This window comes from Oreochromis niloticus, unplaced genomic scaffold, assembly GCF_001858045.2.
Source record: "Oreochromis niloticus isolate F11D_XX unplaced genomic scaffold, O_niloticus_UMD_NMBU tig00001339_pilon, whole genome shotgun sequence".
Lineage (NCBI taxonomy): Eukaryota > Metazoa > Chordata > Actinopteri > Cichliformes > Cichlidae > Oreochromis > Oreochromis niloticus.
The window spans coordinates 240,632-255,940 of NW_020327363.1; the positions used below are offsets into that span (position 1 = coordinate 240,632).

Below are 15,309 nucleotides of genomic sequence, written 5' to 3' on the forward strand. Positions count from 1 at the left end.
TTGTGTACTTCACACACATGGAGAGATGCCAAACTGCCTTTCACTGTTCTTGTAACAGTGACAATAAAAAGCTATTCTATTCTATTCTATTCTATTCTATTCTAAATGCCATGTTTTGATTGGTCGACATGGTACATTTTCCGACCAATGGGAAAGGGTGGGGGGTGTTTGTGTTTCATCTTTGCTCACAGGCTTCCGAGCGTTTTCCTTATAAAACGCTGTTTTTACCATTTCTTCCCGCAATAAATATAAACAACGATAGTATTCAGGAAGAAAACCAAACATTGCAGATATTTTTATCATAACTCTGGTTTTACGTAGCCGATCAACACAATTTAAAAACTGGTATAAAGTCCACACTTTTTCCGTCAGTTGTTCCGTCTGTCCTGCTCACATCTCCAATGGTTGTACACGTTGTCATTAACGTGGCTTCACTCCACATCAGCCACACCGCTTTGCTCGCTAAAACACCGGTGTCGGCACATAAGGACGCTGTCATAGCCTGTCAATGACGTTGATTAACTGTGTATATACAAATGTGAATCGCGCGATTGGCTGGACTATGGGATAAGGTGGCATCGTTCTAAACCCATACGGAAGCAGCCAGTCACTCACTGACTAACACTGCAAAACAGAATTTGTATAAAAGGCCCCAAAGTTCATAGAATAGTTTACTGGTGTTTATAAGTTTATATAAGTTCATTTAATATTTAATCTTCCGTCAGTTTGGGCCAGCCCACCTTCTAGTGACATCATCATCCGGTTAGTAAGGTGGGCAGTTTAATGTCGGATGAGCAGTGTTGGTCTGGGGGGGTTGCACTAATTCCTGGGGAATGTTATGTGTGCGTAAATGACAAGTGAGTATTGACCTGTGTTGTATTTTGCCTTTGTTTTTGTCAGTACTGTAGTATGTTTACCATTTAGGAGTTAATGTAGTCCGTAGTGGGAGCGGTAGGCCACGCATGCAACGCGTGAGTCCACCCTCATTTCATATGCTAACTTATGTCGTTAGCTTATCCTGGTTTAGCTTGTTGACACATGTACGGCCGCTCGTATGTCCATACCGTCATTCCTGTGTTATCAAACCTTCTCTGTATGTTGTATGTGATTGTTTACTTTGAAGTAGCGGGGTTTGTAGTGTACAATTAGGTACGAGGATTAATAAATAGCGATCGTAGTTTGGCCGGAAGTATCGCGTTCCCGCTTGCCCTTCACAATAAGAGCATTACCGCTGATTATAATGGGGAAGCTTTTATTTTGTACAACTACCGGAAGTAGTTCCTGTGTACTGACGGTAACTTAACCTCGCACTAATGCGGTTTAGTTGCATAGTGTGAGCAGTTTGAAGTGTACTGTATTGTCTTATTTCTATATATGTGATTAGGTCAACTATGTTGGATCATGTTTATATTTGAGTGTTTACTTGTCTATTCTCTTTATTTATCTTGTATTTCCATTGTTTATTTCTTTTGTAGGAAACCACACACACACCCACACACACCTATGTACACTCGCTGTGTTTACAGCCCCAGGAATTGAGTGGTGACAATAAAGTGCCTCAAACGGAACCTCAAGCTCCCTTCTTATTTCCTACTCTGGGATTCTTTGGCCTTAAGTGGTGTTCTGGCCGACACACCGGGGTGACCGTAGTGCTCCAAGTCTGAATCAGTGCCACAGCCGTGCCTCTCTTTGATATCTCCACTACAGAATTGTTAACGTATTTACTTTAATTCCAATTCAGGTTAGAAATTTTTTTTTTGTGCCCAATGCAGATTTTTTTCTGCGCAGAGACCGTGCCAGCAGTGCACAATTGCGCAGGAGGATGGGCCCATCTCCCCCTTTCAGGCTGTGCCTGGCTGGGCCCCAGAGACTAAGGCCCTGCCACTAGACGCTCGCCCTTCGGCACCCTCCCTGGGCCTGGCTCCAGGGCAGGGCATTGGTAACCCTATCCCGGGCAGGGTGAACTGTTCCTGTGGGTATGAGAATAAGCATGTCCAAATCTGAGGCCATAGTCCTCAGCTGGAAAAGGGTGCAGTGCCACTCCGGGTCATGGAGGAGTTCCTGCCTTGAGTGAAGGACTTTAAGTATCTCGGGGTCTTGTTCACGGCTGCAGTGATGTGGACGATGTACTGGTCCATCTTGGTGAAGAGAGAGCTGAGTGTAAAAGCGAAGCTCTCGATTTACCAGTCGGGCTATGTTGCTACCCTCACCCTAGATTCAAGTTTCAAGATTTAACATTCAAAGTGTTTATTGTCGTATGTACAGAAGAAATAGCATTTTTCTGTGCAATGAAATTCTTCCTTTGCTGTCCATACACAAATGCCAAGTTAGGTAAGGGTTAAAAGAACAAGATAAAAATAAGGATAAAAAATAATGCAAGATAAATAAGTACAAAAAGTGTCCTGATGTGCAATTGCAGCTGAGGTAGGTCAGCTGTTCAGGAGTCTGATAGCAGTGGGGAAGAAAGAGTTGTTGAGTCAGGATGTTCTGGATTTCACACTTCCTAAACCTTCCTTTCAGGGTGGAGCCTGCTGGAGTCCGATGGTTGAGACCAGGTCTGAGGAAGTGTAAGTGTGTTTTTATTGTGATTCATGAAAACAAAGCAGCACACATTCAACCATCTTCAAACTGTCACATCACTCATTCACATCTCTGATGTCAGGAGTCAATCAATGAACAGATGATCAATAACTGCAGCTGGATTGTGTTTGTTCTTTCCATCAGATTCCTGTCAACTCACAATCGACACAAACACAGTACACAGAAAGCTCCAACTGTCTCACAAAAACAGGAAGGTGACACGTGTGAAGAAGGTTCAGTCATATCCTGATCATCCAGACAGATTTCATGTTCATGAACAGCTGCTGTGTGAAAATGGTTTGACTGGTCGCTGTTACTGGGAGGTCGAGTGGAGAGGAAACGTTTATATATCAGTGAGTTACAGAAGCATCAGAAGGAAAGGAGACAGTGACGACTGTATGTTTGGATGGAATGATCAGTCCTGGAATCTGTTCTGCTATGAAGTTCGTCCTAGTTGTGTATGGCACAATAACAAAGTAACATACATCTCCTCCTCCTCCTCTGTCTCTAACAGAGCAGCAGTGTATGTGGACTGTCCTGCTGGCACTCTGTCCTTCTACAGAGTCTCCTCTGACACTCTGATCCACCTCCACACCTTCAACACCACATTCACTCAAACTCTTTATCCTGGGTTTTGTATTGGATCTAGTTCCTCAGTGTCCCTGTGCTGAGTGTAAAGAGTGTCTCCTGTTAGAGAAACACTCTGACTGTTGAACAGATAGTTCAGTCTGTACATGTCTGTCTCTTTCACTCACAAACACGTTTTCAGATTCATGGATTCAATCAGTTGATGTTTGAAACTCTTCTAAACGATTCCTTGTAAACTTCCTCTTCAGTCCTTTAAAGATGGAAGCTCCCATTCCAGGGTCCACATGTTGTTTTTCTGTCTTTTTCCACTTAAAGCCTCAGTTTTTCCACTCAAACTTGTTGTTTATGTGAGTGTGTTGTATTATGAGTCTGTGGTCTGAGAGAGAGTCTGTAACTCTCTGTCTGCAAAATACAGTATATAATGACCAATGTTAGGCAATTAATTATATAGTTACTTCTTCAAAAAAGTAACTCAGTTTGGCAAACAATGAAGTCTCCTCTGACACTCTGATCCACCTCCACACCTTCAATTAATTATAAAGTTACTTCTTCAAAAAAGTAACTCAGTTTGGCAAACAATGAAGTTTTTTTGGAGCAAATTTTTTTTAATGCAGCCAAGGTGTTTTTTAAAATAAACATATCAAATTATTTGTGTCAAATTATTTGATGTGAATATGTGTGCTGTTTGTAGCAGCTATCTTGTTTCTTCTTGGAGTTCTCTATTTCTCTTATATCTAAAATAAGAGTCTGGATGGACAAGAGGCTGTTTTACGCGTCGGTTTGTGCAACAACGACGGTAAAACCATCGTGTCGCTCCGCCATTCGCGTGTTTATTTCTCACAAACCTTTCACAACAAAAGCACCATATCCTTTTCAGGCTTTCCAAAAAAAACATGTAATAACTATAAATGGCGCTAACATTCCGGCCCCTAATTGTTACTGCTAAGGCATAACAATTACATATTAACACAATAAAGTGTCATTTAATATCAACACTCAGAATATAAATGGCTTAACCAAACATTATATGCAACATACATCATATGTGTTGAACATAAATCTGTTACACATGAGGCTGAGATTCAAACTGTTGCCTCCATTTCAAGCAATAAACATAACTTGTCGATAGGCCTCTTCAAAACGCTAGTTTTGGTTTTGACAAACACACGTCTGACAAGTCCATCAACTATGAGAACAACATCTCCTGGTCTCAGATTTCTCCTAGTCACTAACCACTTCTGTCTTTCTTGTAGAAGCGGCAAATACTCTTTAGTCCAACGCTTCCAAAAAATGTCTGACAGGTACTGCACCTGTCTCCACCTTTTTTTTGCATACAAGTCCTCTCTTTGAAACAATCCAGGTGGCAGTACTGGCTGCCCTTTAAGAAGAAGTAGATGATTGGGTGTAAGTGCGTCTAAATCATCGGGGTCATTAGACGCTCTTGTTATTGGCCTGCCGTTGACAATTGCTTCAACTTCACATAGCAATGTCTGCAAGCATTCATCATCCAGAGGTTGCTGCTTTAGCATCTGGTTAAGAATTCTCCTAACTGAGCGAATTTGCCTCTCCCAGATTCCTCCAAAATGTGACCCTGCTGGGGGATTAAATATCCAGGTGATGCCCTTTTGCATGAGCATCTCTGAGATCTTTGAATGATTCCATCCCTTGATTGCTTCACGCATTTCCTTTTCTGCACCCACAAGGTTAGTGCCATTGTCTGATCTCATGACAGACACTTGACCTCGTCTTGCAATAAACCTCCTGAATGCATTTATGCAGGAATCAGTCTCAAGTGAGTGGGCAACTTCTATGTGTATTGCTCTAACAGCAAGACATGTAAACAATACACCATATCGCTTAACTCTGCTGCGCCCATGCTTGACCTCAAAAGGTCCAAAATAGTCTATGCCCACGTTTGTGAATGGAGGTTTGTCAGGCATCAGGCGATCTTGTGGCAGGTTTGCCATTCTTTGTTCACCAGGTTTTGCAGATGTCCTTCTACATGTTACACACTTTGACAGGATCTTTCTTATTGCTGAATCTGCCTGTGGAATCCAGAATCTTTCTCTCAGCCTGGATAATGTGTAATTCCTTCCTCCATGACCTGTTTCTTGGTGAATGTGTCTCAGAATCAAAGTAGAAACATGATGACCTTTAGGGAGAATCACTGGATGCTTAACATCGGCTGGTAGTCCAGACTCATGCAACCTACCGCCAACCCTTAAAACTCCATCCTGGACAAAAGGATCCAGCTTTGCAATGTGACTGCTCCTTTTAAGCTTGTCACCTTTCTGAAGACTTGCAAGTTCTTCTGCGAAGCTTTGATTTTGACAAAACTTAACAATCTCAGTTTCTCCCTTTGCAACATCTGCAATGGTAAGTGAAGATCCCTTAATACATGTTTTGAACTGCTGCATTTGACCTGCAACCTTTTCAGCTTTCCTTTTGCTGCTTTCACAGTCGCTTGCTTGTGACATGAGAAGCTTCCGATGTGCACTTAACCTGCAAAGCAGCTGCTTGAACATAAGTATCCAGGAAACTGCCTTTTTCAGACGGTACCAGTTTGAATAGTGAGAGATCAGTTTGTTCACTGGATTTTCGTGTAATTTTGTAACATCCACACTCATCACCTCTTTGACTTCAACATCATTTTTTAGTGTTTCTTTAATGTCCGGTGGAATTGGCCAGTTTTTCCTATCTTTTGTCAAAAACTCTGGCCCAGCAATCCAGTTTGAACACTTCATGAATGTGTCTGTGTTCATCCCTCTTGAAGCATGGTCAGCAGGGTTTAATTCAGAGTTCACATACATCCACTGACTTGGTTTTGTGTTGTCTCTAATAAGTGACACTCGATTTGCCACAAATGTCTTAAATCTGGTGTTCTCACTGGAGATGTACTTTAAAACAGTGGTACTGTCAGACCAAAACACAGATTCTTCTTGTGGCATTTGCAGCTCCTTTCTCATGAGCTTGTCCATTTTTACAGCAACGGCAGCTGCTGTCAACTCGAGACGTGGAATTGTTATCTGCTTCAGAGGAGACACTCTGGACTTGCCAATAATGAATGAGCAGCAGGGTTTTAATAGTTTTGCAATTTTCATTAGTTTTTATTTTTATTTCGTTTTGACTTCAGATTTTCAATTTTATATTAGTTTTAATTAGTTTTTACCAATTGTTTGCTAGTTTAGTTTAGTTTTTATTTTTTTGAAAATCCTTAGTTTCAGTTTAGTTTTGATTAGTTTCAGTTATAGTTTTAGTTGTGTTTGCAATAAAGTGTAACAAAATCCCAGTTTCATCATATCAGTCATTCTCTTCTGCTTATCCTTGGGTATGTTGCTATTCCAGCTACCATACCCTGCGCCCTGGACAGGTCGCCTGTCTGTCGCAGGGCTAACATGCAGAGACAGACAACTCACATTCCCACCTATGGGTTCTTTAAATAAATAAATAAAGGCAGATGAACAACCATTGATACCAGGCAACTATAAAATGTATATCTTGGCCCCAATGAGACTATTAACTCTTGCAGCACCGGGTGTTCGTAATTTTGGTCCAAGTGAATTGATAAACTTTTTGAAGGCAATTGACTCACACAGTTATGTAGATATCCCAGTCCTGTTGTCTCGGGATGCATCACGCTGCCTTGCCTGTGTTAGCTTCTGTTTCTGGGGATGAGGGTTGGGCGTGCTCCCTTACCTTCTCCAGGTAAGCTAGGTTAGCCTTCTTGTGTGAGCTTTTCAAGTGCATTTTAAGGTTTGTGGGATTTCTTTCCCTTTAGAAATGTCCCTCATAATTTGTCTCTTTCCACTACAAGACACTTGCTTTATCCAAAACATAGTCATATTCAAAGTAATCCCAAATTGGACTCTGACGCTTTCTCCCGACTTTTGTTGACATGATGCTACGCGTGGACGGCGCAGCAACATAGACGACCCGACTGAGGTACTTGCCACCTGCAGGCATAATAAGGCACAGCAAGAACATAACCTGGAAAATACACTTCATTCTCACCCTTGACTAACGTATGACACATACACATCAACGAAAACTAAACACATTTTCTCTATAAATTCAGTTAATTTTAGTTAGTTTTGTGAACGGTCATTTCAGTTTTAGTTAGTTTTCCTTTTATTGCAAAGTCTCGTTTTTATTTTTATTTCCGTTAACGAAACTGTTTTTTATTCGTTATTTCGTTAGTTTTCGTTAACGATAATAACCTTGATGAGCAGTGAGTTTCTCTTTTCTGGTTTGTGATACGGAGGTAAGTAACGACTCCATAACCTCTCTCGCTGGCATCAGCAAAGTGGTGCAATTGTGTAGATATAACCACTCCAAATCCAGCAGGTTTCAAACACCTGTTGACGGTAAAGCCATGAAGTTTTGAAAGCTCTAAATGCCAAACTTGTGACCTTTGAGCCAGTTCAGCTGGGATTTCCTCATCCCATGAGATCTTCCTGCCACATAGCTCTCGCAGGATGATTTTTGCTGGCAGAATGACAGGAGACAAAAAGCCCAGTGGGTCATATATTGCACTTACAAATGAGAGGATGCCTCGCCTAGTCTTTGGCATAGGTTTTTCATTTATCCTGATCTTGAATACATCTGTCTCTGTGCACCAGTTCACTCCTAGGACTCTTTCATCTGATAGTGCATCATGTCTCAAGTCCAAATCTTTAACCTCTTTTGCTCTTTCCTTTTCAGGAATGGAAGCAAGGACAAATCTGCTGTTGCTCATCCACTTTGTTAAGTGAAATCCTCCACTCTCACACAATGCTGTCAGGTCCCTGACCATAGTACATGCCTCTGTTTCATCTGAAACTGACAGAAGACAATCATCTACATAAAAGTTGTTCAGAACAGTGTTAACTGCTGCTAGTGGCATTTTTTCTTTAGCATCTTCTGCTGCTTTTTTCAGTGCATAGTTTGCACAGCTTGGGGAGGATGTTGCCCCAAACATTGCACCATCATTTTGTATTCTTGCAGAGGTTCATTCAAGTTCCCATTTGGCCACCAGAGAAAACGCAAAAGATCACTGTCCTCTGGACGTACTCGCACCTGGTGATACATAGCTTCTATGTCTGACATCAAGGCAATGTGATCCCACCTAAACCTTGTTAGTACTCCAATCAGTGTGTTCGTTAGGTCTGGCCCTTGCAAGAGTTCTTCGTTCAGTGATTTCCCTTGAAAAGGATGCTGCACAGTCAAAAACTACTACTTTTCTGGGGGTGGTACACCCCATGGTGTGGTATGTACCAAACTCTCTCATTTTCAGGGGTAGTCTTTGTGTTTGGTACCTGAACTGCATAGCCTTTATTCAGCAAGTCAGACATGAAGCTCCGATACTCCGATGAAACTCTGTGTTTCTGATTAATTTCCTTTTCAGATTCTCTGCCCTTTGCATTACTGCACTGCGGTTGTTTGGCATTTTGACAGCTTTGTTTCTCAAAGGAAGACCTATGCTATAATGACCATTAATCCTTTCAACTGTGCCATTGACAGAATCCATAAACATGATGTCTTCTCGTGACATTTCCTGTTTTTCCTCTGAAGCTTTCTCTGGAAAATCATAGTTGAGCTGTTGCATCAAAAGATTCTCAACATTAGTGACAGAGATGCGATTTACTGAAACACTCAGCTCTCTGTCAGAAGGAGTAGAGCAAGAATCTCTCTTGAGAGGGCCATTGATAACCCAACCCAGGACTGTTCGAACAGCATATGGACCGTTATCTTTACTATGAATAATCTCCCATGGTTCCATAGCCTTGTGCACATCACATCCTATCAAAAGTCCAATGTCTGCATCTGAATGTGGGAACTTGACTTGCCGAAGATGTGGCCACCCTTTTAAGTCATCCTGTGTAGGGATGTTCTCTCTAGACACTGGAATGTCTGTATGAGTGTAAATGTCAGGAAGATCTATATAGGTGTTCTCATTTAAACCACACACTTCTAATCCTGACAGGTGGTAACTTGTCACCAACTTTTCCTGTCCCATTGTGCGAAGCATGAATTTTGTCTTCTTACCTTCTACACCAAGTTGTCTCATCAGCTTTTCTGAACAGAATGTGGCTTGGCTCCCATTGTCCATGAATGCATAAGTCTCAATTAACTTATTGCCTTTCTTTAACTTAACCGACACAGGAACAACCGATAACACATGAATGTCCTTTCCGGCCCCTGTGGCTCCACAAAGTCTGCCTGAAATGTGTGTTTCATCACTTGTCGTGAGAATGTCAGTGACGTTTCTCTGGATGCAATCATCTGCCTTACTGTCCTCCTCCCTTGTCCGATGAAGCATACTTGGATGTCTCTTAGAGCAGTACTCACACAATGATCTTTTCTTACAGTCCTTACTCAGATGACCTTGTGTCAGACATGCAAAGCACAGACCCTTTGCTTTGAGGAACTCTAGTCTTTCTTTGTAAGGCTGGTTTCTGACCTTTTGACATTCTGCCAGTGTATGCAGTTTTTCACAGTATATGCATGGTTTCTGGGAGGCACTGCTAGTGTGACAAGAAGCACTTTTATTAATTTCAGGTGGCCTTTCATTTGCAGCGTGTGTTACACTTGTAGCAAATGTGCTTCCCCTTTGCCTGGATGATCTGTTCATTCTCACATTTGCAGATGACTTTGCTTTATCTTCAGCATCCTTAATGTCACCAAACAAAGGATCTGTAGCTATTTTTGCTTGTCTGTTTATGAATCTGACCAGGTCTGAGAACTTTGCTCTCCTTCCACTTCTTTCTTGAATGTGAAAAGCAGAGACTCTCCACATTTCTCTCATTTTGTATGGCAGTTTAGAGACAATAACTCTGAGGTTCGTGGGGATCTCCATTTCTTGGAGTTGACTGATGTCTTGCATTGCATTGTTACAACCGGTGAGAAACAGTGAATAGCTATGAAGAGCCTTTGCATCATCTGTTTTAATTTGTGGCCAATCAAATGCTCTGTTCATGTAGGCAGTTGCAATTCTCAGTTCATTACCATAATGACAAAACAGCAACTTCCTTGCCTCACTGTAGCCTTGTTGAGGATTCATGTGCTGACAACTTCTTACCAAATCTCTGGGCTCACCTCTGGTGAACTGTTCAAGGTAATATAACCTGTCACTGTCAGTTTTGTCATGAATTGTATGGTCAAAGGCTCTTATAAACGGTATGAACTCAAGTGGATCACCACTAAAGATGGGAATGTCTCTTTGAGGCAAATGTGACAGTCTATGCTGTTTGACTAACATCTCAGTGATATCATTTTGTTTCAACATGACTTCACATAGATTCATTGGAATAACACTGGCATCACTTTGGTGCAAGTCATCTTCTTGTTTTACACTGTCACCATTTACCTTTGACTGCCCATCATGTTCACTGCGTACCTTTGACTCTTGGAAGCTGAACTGTTTAACAGCTGATTCACACTGTTCCACATCATTTTTACAGCTCTCATATTCACAGTCCTCTAACACTTTTATTTTGGCTGTCGAAGCAGCAATAGCTGTCTCGATCTCAAGCTGTTCTCTTCTTGCCTTTAACTTGCATTCTTCAATGTCCAAGGCTTGTCTCTGTTTCAAGGAAGCGGCTCGTGCGAGCAGAGCAGCACGCTCTGCTTCCTCTTTCTGCCGTACAGATGATACCGAAGAAGCTCTGGACGACCTCGATGAGCGGCTACTGACTGAGCTTCTTCCAACGCTGGTACCTGATTTCTTTGCAGATGGTCTAGCAGTCACTGACACGCTGTCATCTGGGCTCACGTCATCTTGATGCTGATGTCTTGTTACCATGATCCATTTCTCAACTTCAGTCATAAACGCACTGAATTGCTCCTTTTTTGGATTGAACCAGACCATCTGGTCCACATTCCTTTCATCTTCTGGCAACAGTGACAGTACATCATCATTTTCCCGTAAGAATTCTTCATGTAGCTTTGAAAAGTTACTTAAATGTTCATCAACAATGTCAAGGCTTTCATTCTCTTTCATCAGTCCGCTAATTTTATTCATTTTTGCAGTTAATTGTGACAGCTTGGACCTTCTTGCGTTTATGTGCCTGCCGAGCTGTTCTTCCAAACCTCTTTCGGTGTACTTTTGTGCCCTCTTGTGGCCAGTCCCGCTACTGCAGCTCTGTGCCATGGGCCTGGAACCTTGCGGCTCTTTATCTGCCATCTCTGCTCCTTTTACACAACTTCTTATTCAACAAGTGTTCATGAAACAAATGGTCTATGACACAAAGCTGAGGCTTTCGTAGTGAATGTCATCTTCTTAAGACCAAAAACACTGTCACTGACTTATTTGTAAGAAGTTGAATATCGCAATTGTTCAATTTTAGCACGACTTGTAGCTTGGCAGCATATCATAGTCCAAAACTTTATCTATGGAAGCTTATTTCTTCTCCTCTTAGATTCTTCATGCATACAGCTCTGTACACTTAACTGAGTTGCCGTACCAAACTTTGTACGATCTCATAGCGATGCAGTCGTCTCACTCGGGAGCATGATGGTTTTACTTAATGTAGCGGCTATCTTGTTTCTTCTTGGAGTTCTCTATTTCTCTTATATCTAAAATAAGAGTCTGGATGGACAAGAGGCTGTTTTACGCGTCGGTTTGTGCAACAACGAGGGTAAAACCATCGTGTCGCTCCGCCATTCGCTTGTTTATTTCTCACAAACCTTTCAAAAGCACCATATCCTTTTCAGGCTTTCCAAAATAAAACATGTAATAACTATAAATGGCGCTAACACTGTTCATTGAATGATTTTTTTCTCACGTATCATAAAAAGCTTTAGTATGTGCGCCCTCTCAGAGTCACTGGAACCAATTCATTAGACAAGCAAGCATGTTTGGTTGAGGTGAGATTAGACATAATATGCTGAGTGAGACGGGGAACAAACAAGAACTAATGAATCCCTGAGCAAACACCGAAGATTTGTGTTTCCACCTGGGTTCAGCTGCTCAGAAGAAGAGGCGGGAGCTGCACTGAATACTACAAGTACACAACACAAAGACACACAAAGGCATAAGACACCCAGGATGCTGATATATGCAAGGATCAGCTGGCAGAACAAAAGAACAACCAGTGTGTAGACCATTTAAATGAGCTTGAGATATCTACACAATGACTTGACAGATGGAGTTCACAGTGTGACCTGAGTTAGATCAACAAATGACCTGCATGTGGTAACACAGAGCTCTCCCGACTGGAAACTTGATTTTCTCATATAAACATTTTTCACACTGGCAGTCGTGGCAATAATAGAGAATCCTTTCATCCGCCTCTTTATTTCTACTGAGTCACATGGAGCCAATAACAGCTTGCATTTGGTGAAAAGTGAAAGAAGAGCATCGCATTTTATATTCAAACTGCATATCTTAAGATTGTAAAGCTTCCTGTCTCATTGCTGAAGCTGTAACTCCTGGATCTGTTTAAATATTCACCCAATAATGATGCCTGTAAAATACTGCACACATGCTGTAACACAAAGGATTTGTAAGCCACACGTTAGCCCACCAGTCAGACATGAGCTGTATTTACCTGTAAAACAGAGACGGTGGTGTTGATCATAATCGTCTTTCACAAAAATAAAGCAAAACTTCACAATTAAATGTTTCAAAGATCAGTGAAACCTGATGTAGCAGAGATGCTGACAGATGTTAGACACACTACAATAAAACAAATATATTATTAGACATAGCTGCACTACAGGGGCACAGGCTTTCGCTGAGCTTGTGATTTCTTTGTTTTGAACTAGTTAAAAAATCATTTTCTAAACAGAAAGTGTAACAAACCAAGTATGTAACCAATAGTTTAAAGCTGCAGGGAACTGGGGCGACTTAAAACAACTGCTGGCAGGTTTGGCCTCAGCAGCCACTGAGGTCACATGAGAGAGCCATGTGGAAGAAGGAAACTTTGCTTTTTAAAGACCTTATTTTTGTATTATATTAGTGAAATTGGGCTTTTAGGAGCTGGGAAACCAACACAAACACCACCAGTCTCCATGTACCAATGGGAACAAAGTTCTACGTGACCTCATGTGGAGAAGTCCTGCTTCATTCTGTCTGTACAAACATCAGCAGCCGGTTTGTTCTCGGTATGTTTCACTAACATGTACAAAGTTTCATCCACAACATCGCTGACGTTTGTGCAGTTTTAAACACATGATCCCCATCAAACCTTTGTCATACCACATGTTTGTACAGCATTAACAAACTCAAGAGAAGGAACCAAAAAGCTTCAGAACTGTACCTGATTGTACCAAAGTCCACATTTCCACAGTGGAAATGAGCACACTGCCAGTTTGGCCCTTGGTGAAGCAAAGTCTGCAAATGCGACACACACACAGTTTGGTGAGCACTTCATTGTCTTGATATGGAAACAGCTTGGAGTGTGATTAGCAGGAAAGGCCGAGGGCGATGCAAACAGAGGGAGTGAAAGCACAGACTGGACTCGATGAGCAGCCAGTTTGAGTGATATTAGAAACGGACAGAGGAGAAGTTCTGCTGCTGCATGAGGGGCTCAGTCCTCAGCTCAGGGATCTCAGCACTCCTCGCCTAAAAACACACCAACATGAGGCTCTGCAAAAGTCAGACTTATGTAAGCAATGCTGTACAGCAACATGCTGTGTTTGGATGAGCTGATCCTGACACGTGTCCAGTTGCTTGTTAGTTTACTGGACAACAGCACGACATGAGGACTTCTTTGACAGCAGCTAATCCTGCCCTTTAAACATGTGCACTTTCCTTTTGCTGTTTTTAAACTTGATATTTTTTGCTCTCAGACTCCAGCAGAGTAACTCTGCATGATTTCACAGGACACGTTAATCCTCATTTATCTCAGTGCATCCTCTAAAACCAGCTCCTCTCCTTTAAGCCAGCTTTCTTCTGATTGGCTGCAAGAGATGAGATTGTGCTAATGAATACTAGACTGATACGTGAATGTTTTTGGATTATTTGTTACTTTTGACTTTAGAAAGCAACACTTAAATGCAGCCTGGCAGCCGTCTGTATCATATCTGTGCTGGAAAAGCCACACGTGTGCATCCCTCATTTAAATGTAATTAATGTGACTGAGCGTCTCATACATGTGGCTGATGGACAAGCTGAGGGATTCTTTGCACACTTCCACGTGTTGTGGAATAGCCTTCAGTCCATAGTGTGCACGCTTCAAATATCACAGTCAGTCCTGTTTTTGGTTGAAGATCATTCCAAAGCTGGCTGGTTTTTAACTCAGCAGCTGGAGGGAAGTCAGGACGTGCTGTTTGAATTCTTCTACATATGATGGAAGAATCAAAGCATTATGAAGAAGAACAACGAGCTGCTTTGTTTAACGCAAAAGCTTCCACTGAGACTTTCTGCACCACTACTTCTGCTCCAGCTGCACAAAGGGCCGGGCTGATTTCTAGACAGCACAATGATCTGTGGGGGAAAGGAAACTATTTATACCTACATTTGTGTTTCATCTGGCAAAAAAAAGAAACTGAGCTGCTCACATCGTTTCTGATTTCATCGCCCATCTCTGTGTTCAATGTCCAACATCAGTCACTCCAGTTACAGCTGTAACTTTGTAATCACTACAACACAAATAATCTGTCAGTGTTGGGATTGCTGGTAAAATCAAATCTTAATCTTGTGTCCTTGCTCAAACAGGAATGTTGCTGAAGAAAGAAGTCATCACATGTTTTGCTCTTCGTGCACTGAATATGATCTGCACCAGCTTACACCAAGCTGTTCACATTTGTTTCCATTCGAACCAGTGGAGACATAAATGATGCAGGGTGGACACACAGCTGTGTCACACACTGAGCAAACAAAAGCCCCGCCTCTGATTTCTCTTGTTGTTTCTCTTCCTCTCTGTTGGCCGATCTAAATGAGCCATCGTGATACCGCTCCAGCCACGCGCCAACCACGGGCGGCTCAACATGTTACCATGGAGACAGCCTCATTTTGCTGCCAATGCAGGAAGCAAGACCCGAACTAAATAAGAGGGGGAAAGGAAATAATAAATAAATGGCGTCTGGTGAATGTGACGAGCACGGAGAGATGAAACAGGTACATGACCGATGTGTGTGACGAGCTTGGAGTGGGCAGCTTTATACCACCTGCATCAATCATGAAGGTTCAGCAGTCTCTGGGAGCAAAACAGAGACAGT

At 42.0% G+C, this 15,309-nt stretch overlaps 1 long non-coding RNA gene across 1 annotated transcript; it reads left to right on the forward strand.

The window, feature by feature from the left end:
• Positions 1–759: 759 nt before the first annotated feature.
• LOC106097180 (uncharacterized) lies at positions 760–3,143 on the forward strand. The gene is made up of 3 exons (XR_001223493.3): positions 760–857; positions 1,476–2,567; positions 2,725–3,143. It is a non-coding gene; the product is annotated as an uncharacterized LOC106097180 (long non-coding RNA).
• The last annotated feature ends 12,166 nt before the right edge of the window (positions 3,144–15,309 follow it).